This window comes from Lissotriton vulgaris, chromosome 2_1, assembly GCF_964263255.1.
Source record: "Lissotriton vulgaris chromosome 2_1, aLisVul1.2, whole genome shotgun sequence".
NCBI lineage: Eukaryota > Metazoa > Chordata > Amphibia > Caudata > Salamandridae > Lissotriton > Lissotriton vulgaris.
Genome location: NC_141687.1, coordinates 50207938 through 50224585, shown reverse-complemented (window position 1 = coordinate 50224585; position 16648 = coordinate 50207938).

Genomic DNA, 16648 nt, shown 5'->3' with positions numbered 1-16648 from the left:
AAAAACAGTCGCTAACATCGCTATAGCCTATTATCAACGCAGGCGTAGCGATGGAAATATTCAAATGCATTGGTAACCTCGTACACCTCTGTTGTTGGTATCAATAGTAAGAACAGTTTTGATGGAAGGATGAAGCCCGCTAAACGGCAGAGTATTACAAATTTCACCATTTATAGTGTCAAAAAAGTGTTTTTTTCCAGCAGCTGACAAATGTCATATGTTTCATCAGCAAAGTTTTCTACATATTTTGAGAGAAATTGTGCTAAACAGAGGAATGATCTGACATCATCTTTACTAGAAGGTGAGGGGACGTTCATGATTGTGTCAACATTCCTGTAATACTTTCAGCACATTCCTTACCCTCACATCGTGTTCTACTCTGTTCTTTCCCATGGCTGAGATGCCATCCTGAGAAAAACAATACCATCCATTCCCTCAAATATTTGGTACACTAACCTTTGGAACTACTGTAGCCGAGGCTAGCCCAAATGGCATAAGAAGGACCTAGTAATGTCCAAACGGTGTGGTGAAGGGAATCAAATCTCTACTCTCTGGCTGTAACAGCACCTGATGATAGGCTGACATAAAAAAAAATCTAAAGTGGTAAATTGCTTAACGCCTTTGGTCACTGCCAGCTCTTCACTAATCGTAGGTAATGGAAACATATCAATTAGAATGTTGTTAGTAAAATCAACTAGATTGGTGCACAACCTGACCATACCATCTTGGTGTCTGACCACACCATCTTGGTGTCTGACCACGACTAAGAGTGCTATTGTGAAAAGCAGCGAGTCTCCTAAGACCCCCAATGCTGCCCGGCGCAGGGTCACCTTTAATTCACTGGATTTACTATCAAAATAATGAGGCAGGCGCTGGAAACTGGAAGGCCAGAAAAAGGTTTATTACTCTCGAGAGGAGACCACGTCAACTGCAGACACTGATGTCTCAGGGAGGTGTTCTAACTGCATCTCTTTTTGGCTCTTCCTTTTATACAGGTTTTACACAATGCATTGTTGTCACACAAGCCCAACATTGTTTCATCAACATGTTAATACAAGATTTGTGTCCCCGCTCCGGGCGTGTTGTCACACAAACCCAACTGTTATTCTCCTCCCACCTGGGCCAAACAGACAATATTATTCTCCTCCCACCTGGGCCAAACAGACAATATTATTCTCCTCCCACCTGGGCCAAACAGACAATATTATTCTCCTCCCACTCGGGCCAAACAGACAATATTATTCTCCAAACAGACAATATTATTCTCCTCCCACCTGGGCCAAACAGACAATATTATTCTCCTCCCACCTGGGCCAAACAGACAATATTATTCTCCTCCCACCTGGGCCAAACAGACAATATTATTCTCCTCCCACTCGGGCCAAACAGACAATATTATTCTCCTCCCACCTGGGCCAAACAGACAATATTATTCTCCTCCCACCTGGGCCAAACAGACAATATTATTATGTAACTGGACCTTGCTTCAGGGTCCAAAACATGTGAGACCGGCCAGATCTAAGAGTCTGTTCTGTTGATAAAAACAGGTCCCATTGTTGGTAAAACAAGTCTTGCTGTTTACAGTGCAATAAACCATTTCTGCAAGGGTTATTTTAGTTTCTGGGACCGGTTTGAGTAACCAGGTGTGGTGAGGGGAAGATTGTCAAAAGGTTTGTCTGTAAACAGAGATGAAAGGAAAAACGAGTTTGTGGCAGCAAGTGGCACTGAGGTTTGTTGTGACAATAGGGTTTATAGCCCCCAGCACACATATCAGGTTTGGTCAGAGAGTCAGAAGGATGCTAGCAAGGACAGGGTGAGACAAAGGTGACCAACAGAATACAAAATGGCTGCGGTCGGTCAGAATGACTGCAGCTTATGTGCACACAAGAACTTGCATCAGAAAAGAACAGTTGGCCCTTTGAACATAACTAGCCAGCTTGTTAGTCTATTTCGATCTCCATAATGTCCTGTATCTCTTGTTCATACATTACTCTCATTTTTGTTAGCTGAGTGTGCATAGTCTTAGGGTGCAAGGTACTTATACAAAAAGAACACAAAGGTGGTATACAGTGTACACCCAAACAACAACCACATATTGCCAATACTGGGACCAAGAGAAAAATTGATATTTTCCAACCCCAGTCCTTCAAGATGCCCCATAGCTAAACATATAAGTTGGGCTGATCATTGTAGTCTTTAGTGGCATGCAGGTTGTACAGGCAGATCCACAGACAGCAGGAGAAGAAGATCGCTATCAGTACAAAACAGCATTGTCACTAACCTATGCAGTGAATGTAACAAACTGGGAGATAGTGTATAGAAAGGGTATTTGCTGTACCATAGTTTAAACTTGGTGATGAGCATAATTCCTAGATGATGCAGTAAATTCATTGTAACACAAAAACGAGTTCATCATACTAATTGTTTTGTAGGATAAGGACCACTAAGTGTATTATTGAGAACTGGACTGTGGGAGGAGCCAAACTAATAAGTATATTCATGAGGGCAACTGGCGTTGTATAATCCTTGTGATACACAGTTTACTCTTTCTTCCATATGGTATGAAATTCCTATGCTATTATTAATACAATAACACTATGGATGCAATTGATGTAGAATTTCAAAGAAAAACCTTTTTCTTGTCCATTTGGGGCATAATGAATACAAAGTGATTGGGAGATAAATTTAACCTAATATAATAGATGGTCAGGGCATTAGTTTTGTTAAAGTTCTTCTTTCCAGTGTCCTTTACAGTGAGCCATCACTGGTAGGCTCCCATTGTTCATCTAGCGTTGGCGCTGTTGAGCACCGGCGATGGAACTATGCGTCCAGGTCGGATCCAGATTCCACGTTGCAGGGCGAGGTCATTCTTTCTCTGGGATCACAATCCCTTTGCCCTGTTCACTAACTAATCTATCGCTGGTACCTTAGACAGGGTACCCGCACCTTATTCTTGATCCGTGAAGTCCATCCCTACTAACCCTATTCTATCTTTGTGCACTGTTTCTTCATCAAGTGGATTAAAACCCCATGTGAAAAAGGGGGTTGGGGGACCCAAAGGAAGAGAGGGTGGAGTGGGGTCAGACTGGATATGGACCAAGGCGGGCAGAGACTCCACAAGTGAGCCCACCAATTAGGCCCAATGGGCTGAGACTTCAGGCACAAGTAGACCAACAGGCTGGGGGTTTCTGGACAGCCCTTCTCTCTTTCATTCTTCTTGTCGGTGATAGTGCCTCGTACAGCATATCTTTGCTTTGCGGCTCCACCTTGGTCATGGTCATAGTGTGGTAAATATTTTACCGTATACGAGTTTGCCAGATAATTTCGGACAATTAAAGAAAATAGCTCAATCAAATGAGAGGCAGAGTCCGTGGTGTCTGAGTTATAAGGTCTTTAATCATAAAGAATGACTCGAGCCATGGAGATCTATTCCATCAAATACAAGGGTTCGGTACGCAATAATGGCAGGGAAAATGTCAGGAAAGATGTCAACGAATTATTCACAGTACATGACATATATAGCAAAATGACACAATAGCATTGAATACAGTAGGCGTGACAAGTGAAATGTATATGATAAGAACACATGTGCGTAGCAAAAAGGCGTGAACAAGGGTGTGCACATAGGCGTGTACTAGAAACGTCACAGAAAGGTGTCACAAGTGGGTGGATGCATAGGGAATTCTTGCAGAGTCAGCTGAAACCTATGGCCTGGATGCGCGCGCAGCTAATATGACGTGTGATTGACGTGCAACGGGAGGAAGCTAAGGGTCTGACATTTAACACTAGTAGAAGAGACAGAAGTCTGGCATGTCAGATCGTCCTGTCCCTATAACATATCTGATATCTAATATTTGGAGGATGTTTAATCTAGAGGAAAAGGTCTCTTGGGCAGAGGCTACTCTATACTGAATGTTAGTGCGTGCATAGGTGTCTGCGTGTCTACGTGCGGGGCCATGGGCCTACTCTGACAACGGGATCTGTAAATTACTTGCACGGAGACAGGGGGACTTGCTCTTTGTTCTGCAGCCGGGGATATGTTTACCTAAATCACTAGACAGGAATGTGTTTTCGAGGAGCTGAGCTGGCTACGCTGATAACTTGAAGGTAAAATACTGTTTTTGGCAGGCAGGCCAGGCCGAGCCGGGCACCGCTCGCTTGGCAGGAAGTAAGGCAGAGGTCAGGGATACATCTTCATGCTGCAGTTTTCAGAGGCAGAGGCAGACATGGCTTGAAGACAGAAAATCAGGGCCTAGCTCGGCAGAGCCAGGAAAAACGTGAAAGTACACCATATAAAGACGGTGGCACGGCATACTTAGGAACTCAATTATCAATCCATTCATGGTGGATCTGATAGAGGACATGTTAACGGTGGACGCAAATGTATTTGCGTCATCAGATTCGGTTGTGGAGGGAAATTACATGTACTTGAAACTCGTACATGGAGCCGTTGGGGTACACGTTAGGGGACACAATTGACCATAAAAATTTCAATTACCTCATTCCCTCCTTGTCCCCTACGGACCCTTCATGATATGTCGATGTTCATGAGACCATCAATCTGTTCATAGAACATCATTTGCTCTTCTTTCTTTCTTTGAGAATGGGAACGTGAACTTGGATGGGGAATACAAGCTGTGGCGCACAAGCCGCAAATCGCTGGCCCACATTGTAAACATAGACAACAACTGAATACTATGGCCAATATGATTCCTAGGAATGACAGTAGCTTCCATCCCCAGGCTGTAATTACACTCCAGAGCCAACCGGACCAAGTCCAGGAGCCTGGATTCTGGTGTATCAGATGGGCAATTTCATGAAGTCAGGTAATGGCCTTATAGACTGATGGCGCGTTATTTGGAATAAACACGCAGCAACTGGATCCGATGACTCTACAAGCCCCGCCCCTATCGGCCAGGATGACGTCAAGGACAAGGCGGTTCTGAAGAACGACAAGTCTCATAGCAGACTGTTCCTCTGTTAAGTTGCCCAAGGCAGAAGTAGTCTCATTCACTACAGCTTCAAGTATTCTGGTTAATTTGCGTATCAGTTTACTATTAGAGACAGTGCCTAAATAGGGAAAGAATCCTTTATTAAAATCTGTATATTGTTCCCATGCAGTTTCAGTCTGATCAACTATGGGGAGGTCTCTCTTATGTCTTACAATATTAAGGCGGGAATTCCTGTGATAGTCAGATGGGGCTAGGAATACTGGTGGCAATAAGAATGCAATGAAACAGGTACCATCCCAGTCTGGGGGTAAACAGACATAGGCTGTCTGACCACAAATGAAATAGGAATGTCGGGAAGCTTTAAATGTAGACTTGCCCTTATCACTGAATTCGACCACAGTAGTGCAGTCACTGTGACCTAGAATACACCTTTCGCGGGTAAAACTGATATGGATGGCAAGTCTGGACTGGTTTCTGACTAAACATTTAGAATCATGAGGTTAAGTGTAAAATTGCCTAATCCATACACTTCATTTTCTAGATCTGTCCCTGTCATTTGCGGAAAACCCTCCTTATCTGGGAAACATGCCTTGTTCATGACTGTGTTCAGATTTCCCCATATCCAATTGCTTTGGGAAACTCTAGACTCGGTGTTTATAGAGGATATTAAACTAAACCATGCACCACAGGAACCATTATGTGTAAACGGTTAAGGAAAGAGGGGCAGAGCTCCCTTGTAGTTCTGGTAGGGAGGGAGTCGGCCACATATCCAACAATTAGTAGCATTGTTGATCTGGTGAGAATGATGTAACATACGAATAAATGTATTGTTGCGCAGCGCAAGTCTATAAGATAACTCGTGTGGAGGAAGTGCACTAAACGTGTGCTCGACAGTGTCATTAGAAAAAGAATGTGCAAGAGGAAAATACATGTATAACATCCAACTGATTGCAATAACCGTAAGACTCAGAAAAAACATAATAAGTAATGTGCAGACGCATCTGCTCCGGAGACTTTTACAATAATTTCGTTTCTTGGTCTCCTGTCTATCTCTCTCTCTATTTGGGTCTAACTTGTACATTGTCAGAAACTGCCTAACCGCTTCACCCAGGGGGGGACTTAAACAATTAAACTGTCTGACTTACTAGACCGTAATTTCTGGCGGTACTCCTCTTGGGGAGTTTTCTCTAGAAGGGGGAGTTTGGTATCAGTCACTGGTACGTGGGAGTTCTGGGATTCAGATTTTGGCGGAAGTCCAAAGTATCTCTTAACGTGGCTGGAGTGCACCCAACCTTTGCGCCCCTCCAGTTTTACTGCTGTCCTTGTTGTTAACAAAACGATCTTCGGCTCCTTCCAGCGGGGCTCCAAAGGGCTTGTCCTGTCGAAGTTGCGTACGACGACTACATCGCCTGGTACCAGTTCATGGGGCTTCACCTCGGTATTGTCTGGGAAGGCTGCTGCAACCTGTGAACGACATGATTGTAGTGCAGACATCAAGGAAGCAAGGTAATCTGTCAGCATAGTACTATCAACATCGGTTATTTTTCGAGGCAGAGGCGTCCCCCACATATTAGGAGGTCTACCGAAGACCACCTCATACGGAGATAGCCCTGTCCTAGAGTGAGCTACCATTCTCATGTAAAAAAGAGCGACTGGCAAAGCTACTATCCAATCTACTCCCTTCTCTTTACACACTTTCGCAAGGCGTGTTTTCAGAGTCTGATTGTGCCGCTCCACGAGACCTGCTGCCTCAGGATGTCGGACACAGTGAAACTTCCACTGGTACCCCAATAGAAGCGAGACCTGTTTCATGAGTTCAGACGAGAATGGCTGACCGTTATCTGAATACACGACACGGGGCAAACCGTATCGAGGGAAAAATTCACGAACCAACTGCTTGGCAGTGGTCGGGGCAGTGTAATCTGGGACGGGATATGCCTCTGTCCATCGGGATAGGGCACAGACAACTACGAGGACATATTTGAATCCTCGGCATCTTTCCATCTGAATATAATCCATCTGGAGGACTTCAAAAGGGTAGTCGGGAGGATGAAATCCACCTTGCTCTACGGGAACACCTTTTCCTGGGTTGAACTGACAACAGATCATACAGGTACGTACTTTCTGTTTGGCTGCTGCTCGTAAATGCTTGTTGAACCAGAGGTTCTGTAAACTGTCTAACATGGCTTTTTCTCCTAAATGTGCTGGGCTATGTGCTGTGTTGATGATAACCTGAACCATAGAGTCGGGGAGAAACCATGTGGTCTTTCCCTTCGTCATCCATCCCTGATCTGTCTGGACCCCTCCTTGTTCAGTCCATTTCTTTATTTCATCTGGAGTGGCATGTGTCTGTATGTCGATGACATCTTGTGTGGGGTCCCTGACTGTCCTACTATGTGTCAGTGAGGATACATCAGTCTTTGTCATGTCCGTTGTTTGAGTATCAGTCAGTGCTGTATGTTTCGCTATTCGATCTGCAAAATCGTTGCCCTGAGAAATTTTGTCGGTGACTTTTGTATGTGCCTTGCACTTCATGATAGCTATAGCTGTAGGAAGATGTATTGCTTCTAACAGAGCTTGAATGAGGGGACCATGTTGTATCTTGGCTCCGTGAGAGGTCAAGAAACCTCTTTCTTGCCAGAGGACACCGAAGTCGTGAACGACTCCAAATGCATAACGTGAATCTGTGTATATGTTTACTTTCAAGTCCTTTGCTCGTGTACAGGCTTGGGTTAGAGCAATGAGCTCTGCTGCTTGGGCTGACAGGGTGTCAATGCGATGTGTTTCTATGACTTCAGTTTCAGTGGTCACTGCATATGCGGCCACTAACTCTCCTGTGCTTGTTCTTAAACATGAACCATCCACATAAAGTGTCAGGTCTGGATCAGATAATGCGACATCTGTCAAGTCTTGTCTGGGTTTTGTAACTGTGTCAACTACATCCACGCAATCATGTGGAGTAGGGTCTGTTGTGCTCGATGGTAAAAGTGTAGCAGGATTCAGTATATTACAACGTCTGATTTCTATGTGTGGTTGGAATAATGTCAATTCATAACCTGTCAGTCGGGCTACAGTCAAGTGTTGAGTCTGGGTTCTGTTTAGGAGAACCTCTACAGAATGTGGAACTTGTACTGTCAATTGATGTCCTAATACAATGGAATCCCTTTGCCGGATTGCTAGAGCTGTCGCTGCAACTGACTTTAAGCACGCAGGCAGAGCCTGAGCTACTGGGTCCAATGTACTTGAAAAATAGGCACACGGTTTGTGTTTGTCTGCTTTTACCTGTGTGAGAACCGACAACGCTGTGCCATCGCGTTCTGTGACAAAAAGTGTAAAAGGTTTGCTGTAACATGGTGTCGCTAAAACAGGTGCTTGACATAAGGCTTTCTTTAATTCGTCAAAAGCTTGTGTATGTTCCTGAGTCCAAGGGAGGACAGTCGAAGATGCTGCCTCCTGTGTTGTCAACTGTATGAGTGGTTTAGCTAGAAATGCATATTGTGGAATCCATTGTCTGCAATAGGAAGTGAGTCCGATAAAGGCTCGTACTTCTTTCTGTGTCTTGGGTTGCGGAAGACGTGCAATTAACTGAATCCGTTCAGGTGTCAGCTGCCTACCCCACTTGGACAGCAAGTGCCCAAGGTACACCACTTGCTGGGCACAGAATTGTAACTTCGAAGGGGACACCTTGTGTCCCTTGTCCGCCAAGAAATACAAAACTGTCAGTGATGCTTGTTCACATTCTGGTTCACTACGGGCGGTGATCAATAGATCATCGACGTATTGGAGTAGGGCAGTGTTAGCAGGCATATGAATACTGTCGAGTTGTCTTTTTAATGCTTGGCTGTAGATGCTGGGACTTTCTGTAAATCCTTGAGGTGCGCGTGCAAATTTGAAGCTTAGGCCATTTAAACAGAATCCGAAAAGATATTGGCTTTCCGGATCAATGGGGACACTAAAAAAGGCGTTCTTGAGGTCAATTACAGTAAAGAACGTCGCCTCAGAATCAATAGCAGTCAATAGAGATGAAATGTCTGGGACCACAGGATACTGCGGTATAATACATTTATTCAATTCTCGTAAATCGATGACTAATCGATAAACAGGAGGAGCATTGGGATCTGTACGTTTAAGAATCTTACAACCTTACTCCTCCCGGAGAACAACAAATTACAGCTCCCAGAGCTTTCAGGGTCTTTATACCAAGCAAGTTTTCTGGACATGATTTCGTGAGTAATAAGTCTGTAGTACGAGATAATGGACCAACTGCTAGAGGAACAGGTTTTGAGACTTCATTGACTATAGGCTTTCCTGAAAATCCAAGGGAAACATTCTGTGAGCCTGAGAGGGGTACCCCTGGAACCTCTTCGTGACTGATGGTCGTTCTGCTTGCCCCTGTGTCAATCAAAAATTTTCTATCCTTCCCTAATACCTGACTGTGTACATAAGGGCCTTCTTGATCTACAGGAACCTCAATAAGGGGCAAGCCAACCTCCCTCTCTAGGCTGTTTCATGTGTATTGCTGATAATCGGGATAGTCAGATTGTGCATACTGGTACATCTGCTGTGTAACATGTTGTGTTGCGCCAATGGGTTGTGGCTGTGGTACCGCTACGGTCTGTTGTGGAACCTGCATAGGCTGGACATTCTGTGGAACGTGTTGTTGAACCTGGTCCTGTCTAGGAGGACGCAGCCTCTCTTTAGTTTTACCTGAGGCTATATTGTGTTTCAGAACTGCACAATCGTTTACATAGTGACCTGGCTGTTTACAATAGTTGCATATCCCTTTAACAGGAGCTGCTGAATTTGAATTATTGGATGGTGTCGTACCCCTTTTATGACTGTCAGCTGGAACTGACTGAGCAACTAGTACTTTCATTTTTGTGTCTTTCATACGTCTCTGTTCGTGATCATGTTCTTCTCTAATTCTGTTCTGGTGATACTGTAACATTTGTAACATTTGGGATGGCGTATTAGCTTGCCATGTGCTCTCGACTTTCAATACACGGTTCTTAACCTGGGGCAGTGAGTTCTCAACTAACTTTGATACAAAAAGGTGTGGGTATGACTCGCTACTCGTTTTCAGGCCACTGTTAATAATAAAACATTTCTCGAATCGGGAATAAAAATCACTAGTGTCTTCGTCGTGTTTCTGTTTGCAGGCTGAGATTGCATCCCAATCCTCCTTTTTAGTTGCCAATAATCTTGGCAAGACCTGTACTAACAATCCTGGTAATGCTTTAGTTTTCTCCCCAAGACCTAAACCTGGGGTTCGACCAGTTTCTTCTGTTTCTAATTCAGCCCAATTCATCTTTTTGTCTCCCACCTCCCATTCCTTTTCCTTGAGTTTCTCGTAAATACCGGCAGGCAATAACACTTTCAATATTTTCATAATGTCGGGATAAGTATAATCTCCCATTAGTAACATGTCTTTTATTTCACGGTGAAAACCTGCAGGGTCTTTATCATGACTGGGTACTATTTTCTTCATTTCTAACAGTTCCATTTTAGTTATAGGCGTGTATACAAACACGCGTTCAAGGGTATCGTCGGCTTTCCTAACTGGATGTACTTCTCGTAAAGGATTCAGTTTGTCTAGGTGATATGGTTGCCTGACTGGGGGTGGAACGGAAACAAGATGTGGAGTTAAGAACGTTCTATACGGGGGAGGAGCCAAGATGGCGACGGGTGAAGACGTGTAGGCTCCCGGCTCCGGCAGCTACCTATCCTCCGCACCGGTATCCTGATTCCTATCCTGTCCTATTTGGCGGCGGAATGAGCGCTACGTTGTGCAGACTTGTATCATCGTTCCCGCGCCTCTCAGCTCACCCGGCGGCCGAAGATAATTGACCGGAGACTTTGAGCCCTGGCCCTGGGACGACGCCGCCGACCGTCCCCGAGCCTGGTAGGCTGAGGAGCGGCCGTCCTGCCCGCGATCCGTTGCCGCTGAGGGGGTGGCTATTTCCTCTCGAGTCGGGCTCTTGGTAGTACTGCCTGCTGTGGTACGCCGTGATCGGCGCCCTGTGCTCCATCACCCCTCAAGGCGCCCTGCAAGCTACGCGTCTTTGTTTGAGACGGGTGACGAGAAGAAGGGACACACGGCCATGTTGGGAATGCGTTGAATGCCTGCTCCCATGGCTCGGTGAGGCGGCTTGTGGCACTGCAGTCCTCAGTTTCGGCCGCACAACTTTTATCGATTTTACGGGCTTGCAGCCCTGTGCTGTGGACAGTTTGCGCTGCTCTCGCCTTCCAACTTGCCCTGTGTCTCGATCATCAGGATGTGCGCCATTGCCTCAGAGACTGGGGGCGAACACCCGTCCCAGTCTACTGGATACGTAGCCCACCGAGCACTGGGGTCCAGTTTGCTCGTTCCTCTCCGGGAACATGACCGCGAGAGGCTCCTGCCGCCGCTCTCCTACGGATCTATCCTGGCCGTTCTCACTGAATTGAGGACTGAAATGCGTGTGGGTTTTCGAGCGCTGGGTGAGTGCTTCGACACAATGGCGGCTGATCTACGGAGGGATCGTACTGTGGAGGGCCAGCCACTTCTGGGTCTATCCTCATCTGAACCTAAGGGGGAAGCAGTGCCTTACTTTCCTGGCGGGGGAGACGTGGTCGCCTCTGCCTTTACGGACGCCTGCCACCGGCCGACCAGTGAATTGACCTGTGAGACTTTGTTTCCCTTGTCTCCGGGACTTCTTACTCTGCCGCTTGCAACAGTGTTGCAGCCTCATGCCCGGGACTCGCAACAGCTGCCCCCCCCGGCGGATTTCTTATTGTTGCCTTCATCCTGCGCTCCGGAGACTCCACATTTCCCCGATGGCCTGCGGAACTTCATTGATACGGACAAAGGACTTACTGGTGACGTTCACTTGTCGCTATGTGTAACTGTTTTACTCTCCTTTGCCATGCGGCCATGTTGGTTCTTTGTCTTGATGGGGGCGGGCCTTCTTCATGTGCTTCATTTTGAGATCTGCCCGAGGTCGGGTCAGGGCTAGGTTCTTCTTGTGCTGCCGGTTGCTTAGCTGATCGGACCGGGATTAGAGGTGGCACACATTGGTTTCAGTCGCACACGTTATAATGTCCTTCCCTACCTGCTTTCGTGTTAATGTTTACTTCTTAATGATCGGACACTGTGTGGGGATTGTGTTTTTGACGGGGGGGCTGGGAATGTTTGGAATGGCTCCTCCTCCCGCTTCATTTGTAGTTTTTGAGAGTCACAGATTAGAACGGTCTAGTCTCACTCTCTATATTTCAAAGTGATTTTTATAATTTTTTTTTCTTTTCTCCTTTCTTCTCTTCTTTTCCTTGAACTGCATTTCGGGTTCTTTATGGGGCGACAGGCACATTGTCGGGGGGGGGGTAGGCCGTAGCCTCCGCTTGGTGTAGGGTGGGGGGGTAGATTTTATTTTCTTTTTAATTTCTATGGGCCTTTTCCTACTTTTCTGCGCTTTCTCACACTGTTTTCCTTTCTGGGTCTGTGATAGGGGATGGTTGGGAGTGGGCGGCGCTGGGAGTGGCACGAGCGTGGTTCCTGTTGTTTGCTTTGTTCTTCTACTGTATTGCCACTCTGAAGGGGTGTTTCATGTAATTGCTGCTATTATTCCTGCTGCCTACTCATGTGGAATTAATGTACGGACTCAGATCTCCTTTGTACCTATCCTTCATTGATTTCTAGACTTCAAAATTTTAAAATTAACCTCCATTGCTCCTTAGGCGTGATAGCCAGTACTCTCCAGTGTAACCGATGACTAATTGCTTATCGATATTGCCGAACTATTGCGTCTTCGTATTGCTTGCACCTGTGCTCAACCAGTTTTCGTGGCCGGCCTCAGGGTTGTGGGCCCGTATTTGTATTTCTGTGGATGCACCAATAAAGGTTTTCAAAAATTAAAAAAAAAAAAAAAAAAAAAGAACGTTCTATACTTGTGGCGTTGTTCTAGAATTATTTCAATTAGATCGGTACCTAGACCTTGCCATCTTCTCATGAGTAAGTCCTGCAATAAATTATACAATGGACCTGGGTCGGATGCTTGATTTTCATACTGTATAATGAGGTGTTGGGTCATGTATATACCAGCTAGTCGCTGTTCTTCTGGGGTAAGACTTAAAAATGTTTGCACTACTGATTCGTCTTTGTATATGCTGTCATCCCCGGCCCACTGTACCGCAGACCGGGCTAGTTCCTGATCACGTAAGGTATTGAGTTCGTGATAACCTACTCTTTCTTTCAGTACTTTATCAGTAATCTGGAATATATGTTCAAGGGAACATCCCTCTGGTATCGGACAAAGGTAACGTTTCTTGTTTTCTAAACGAATGGGTCTGTCGAAGGGCCTATCAAGAGGGTACTGTCTATGTAGTTTCTCTCTACCTACATATGCTATCATGTCTTCCCCCGTTTGTTGCGAGGTTTCTGCTGCGTTCTCTGGTGCTTCCTCATCTGAGGTCTCTTTATCGTCTGACTCAGAATGCCTTTCAGAGTCTCGACGGGCATGTATTTCTACTATTTCCTTACGGATCTTTCTAACCATAGCATGTATACTTTTCTCTCTATCATGTTTACCATCGGCAATATTCTGACTCCATCTTGACAATCGTCCCATCTCTTCTTGTGGAAAGCTAGGCTGATCTTGTTCCCTTATCAAACAGTTAACCAAAAATCGCATTATTAGACCTTGTGTCTCAACTTTCTGACGTGACATGGCTTCACCAACACACTCGGGTTTTTCTCCTGTTCTAATGAAATGATATATATTGTCTAGATGTTCTGGCATTTTCGGTAATAACACCAAGTAATCTGTAACACGTCTTAAACGTAGGGATGCTAACATCATGGGTCCTGTTTTACCGGGCACTGTATCATATCTGCAATCTGTAAGCTGTTCTTTCAGCTTTTCGGCTGGGGCGGGGTTAGGCGTACGCTGCATTGCTAAGTCTCTCATTGTCATTCGATGTACTTGTGGCGGGGTGCGATAACCTCCTGTGGCACCTCCTGTGGCGGAGGCTTGAGCATAACCTGACTGTAGGGTCGGAATCTGTAACGGAGTTGGAACCTGAGCAGCACCAGGCCCAAAGGGATTAAGCTGATTAATACCAGCGGGAACAATAGGAGGAGCGATAGGTGCAGGAAGTGCTGCTGGAGGGGTCTGCTGTTGCGGACCCGGGGGCAGACGATCAGCAGGGAGTACAGGTACATGTGGTACGGTTACATTAGTATATGCAGGAGCTACGTCATCTAAATAGGAAGAAAGGAAAATATCTGCTGCGGTTTTGTGACGTATTTTAGTCGGAACCAATGGAGGGGGCAGATCTTTCGGTGTTTCCGGGGTCGCCTTGAGCAGGCCTTTGGCCAGGACTGGATACAATCCTGTCATAATGGCATTACTCTGTCTTTCGTGTTGTTCTATTCTGACTCTCTGTCCTTCTTCTAGTAGTTCTTTTTCTTTAGCTTTTTCAGAATCCTCTCTGCTTTTCTCTACCTTTCTGAGCGCCTTCTCTGTCCGTCTATGTGATTCTTTACGCCATAATTCAATGGCATCTTTCTGTGATTGTCTGGCTTTCTTTTTCCTTAGCGCTTCCTCTACTCTCATGATGCACTCTGCATCCCATGTCCCTGTAACGGGCCATCTCTGACTCTCGGCTAAATCTTTCGTATACTCCACCCACAAGTCTAGATATAATATGGCATCTAAGCCGTGCTTGTGGTACATAAAATGTCCGGGAGTGTCCCTGGGTGGGATGGGAACTGCTTCTTCAAGTATCCCTTTCCTAGTTCCTATCTGTCGCAATTTTGAAAACAAAGGCATGACTAACTCGGTCTGGACACAATAAACACAGTAAGAAAATGCAAACAATCACTCATACCACGACATCAAAACACATTGAAACATTTCGAAACGAATAAAAATAACTGTATATCTCGATACTAGATGCACTGCTAAACAGTACAGATACACTGCTAAACAGTGCAGACCGGATTTGTGTACCCAAACCCGTCTTGACCGGACACAAATCAATGCACCCGTCTTCATGCGTCCCCAGCAACGGTACTCACCGGGAAGCACGGAACAGAAGGCCTCGGAAACTCGACTGGACTTGACCGCTACGACGTCACTGCTGCTGCTGCGCACTACGCATGCGCCTCGACACTACTGGTGGGCCTCTCGATACCTCGGACACTGCTCTCTCGGCTGGGCTCTGGTCGGGATCCTCCGCACTCCTCATCGCCTCGTCTGGATGTCGGCCGCAGTCTCCGTCTCCTCCGTAGGCCTGAGGGAGATACAGGAAAACCTGCAGATGCGCATGGGTCCGTCACAGCTGTAGTCGGGGCCAAAGCCTGCGACGCATCGCCGGCGCGTGGGGTGGGGGAGGGGTACCTGTTTGGGCGCCAAATTATGTGGTAAATATTTTACCGTATACGAGTTTGCCAGATAATTTCGGACAATTAAAGAAAATAGCTCAATCAAATGAGAGGCAGAGTCCGTGGTGTCTGAGTTATAAGGGCTTTAATCATAAAGAATGACTCGAGCCATGGAGATCTATTCCATCAAATACAAGGGTTCGGTACGCAATAATGGCAGGGAAAATGTCAGGAAAGATGTCAACGAATTATTCACAGTACATGACATACATAGCAAAATGACACAATAGCATTGAATACAGTAGGCGTGACAAGTGAAATGTATATGATAAGAACACATGTGCGTAGCAAAAAGGCGTGAACAAGGGTGTGCACATAGGCGTGTACTAGAAACGTCACAGAAAGGTGTCACAAGTGGGTGGATGCATAGGGAATTCTTGCAGAGTCAGCTGAAACCTATGGCCTGGATGCGCGCGCAGCTAATATGACGTGTGATTGACGTGCAACGGGAGGAAGCTAAGGGTCTGACATTTAACACTAGTAGAAGAGACAGAAGTCTGGCATGTCAGATCGACCTGTCCCTATAACATATCTGATATCTAATATTTGGAGGATGTTTAATCTAGAGGAAAAGGTCTCTTGGGCAGAGGCTACTCTATACTGAATGTTAGTGCGTGCATAGGTGTCTGCGTGTCTACGTGCGGGGGCCATGGGCCTACTCTGACAACGGGATCTGTAAATTACTTGCACGGAGACAGGGAGACTTGCTCTTTGTTCTGCAGCCGGGGATATGTTTACCTAAATCACTAGACAGGAATGTGTTTTCGAGGAGCTGAGCTGGCTACGCTGATAACTTGAAGGTAAAATACTGTTTTTGGCAGGCAGGCCAGGCCGAGCCGGGCACCGCTCGCTTGGCAGGAAGTAAGGCAGAGGTCAGGGATACATCTTCATGCTGCAGTTTTCAGAGGCAGAGGCAGACATGGCTTGAAGACAGAAAATCAGGGCCTAGCTCGGCAGAGCCAGGAAAAACGTGAAAGTACACCATATAAAGACGGTGGCACGGCATACTTAGGAACTGAATTATCAATCCATTCATGGTGGATCTGATAGAGGACATGTTAACGGTGGACGCAAATGTATTTGCGTCATCAGATTCGGTTGTGGAGGGAAATTACATGTACTTGAAACTCGTACATGGAGCCGTTGGGGTACACGTTAGGGGACACAATTGACCATAAAAATTTCAATTACCTCAATAGGTGTTTCATGACAGGCAGCCAGGCTGTGCATCGCGTCCAACCTCTCTCTTCCAATAACTGGAGGGCGTCTTGAATCT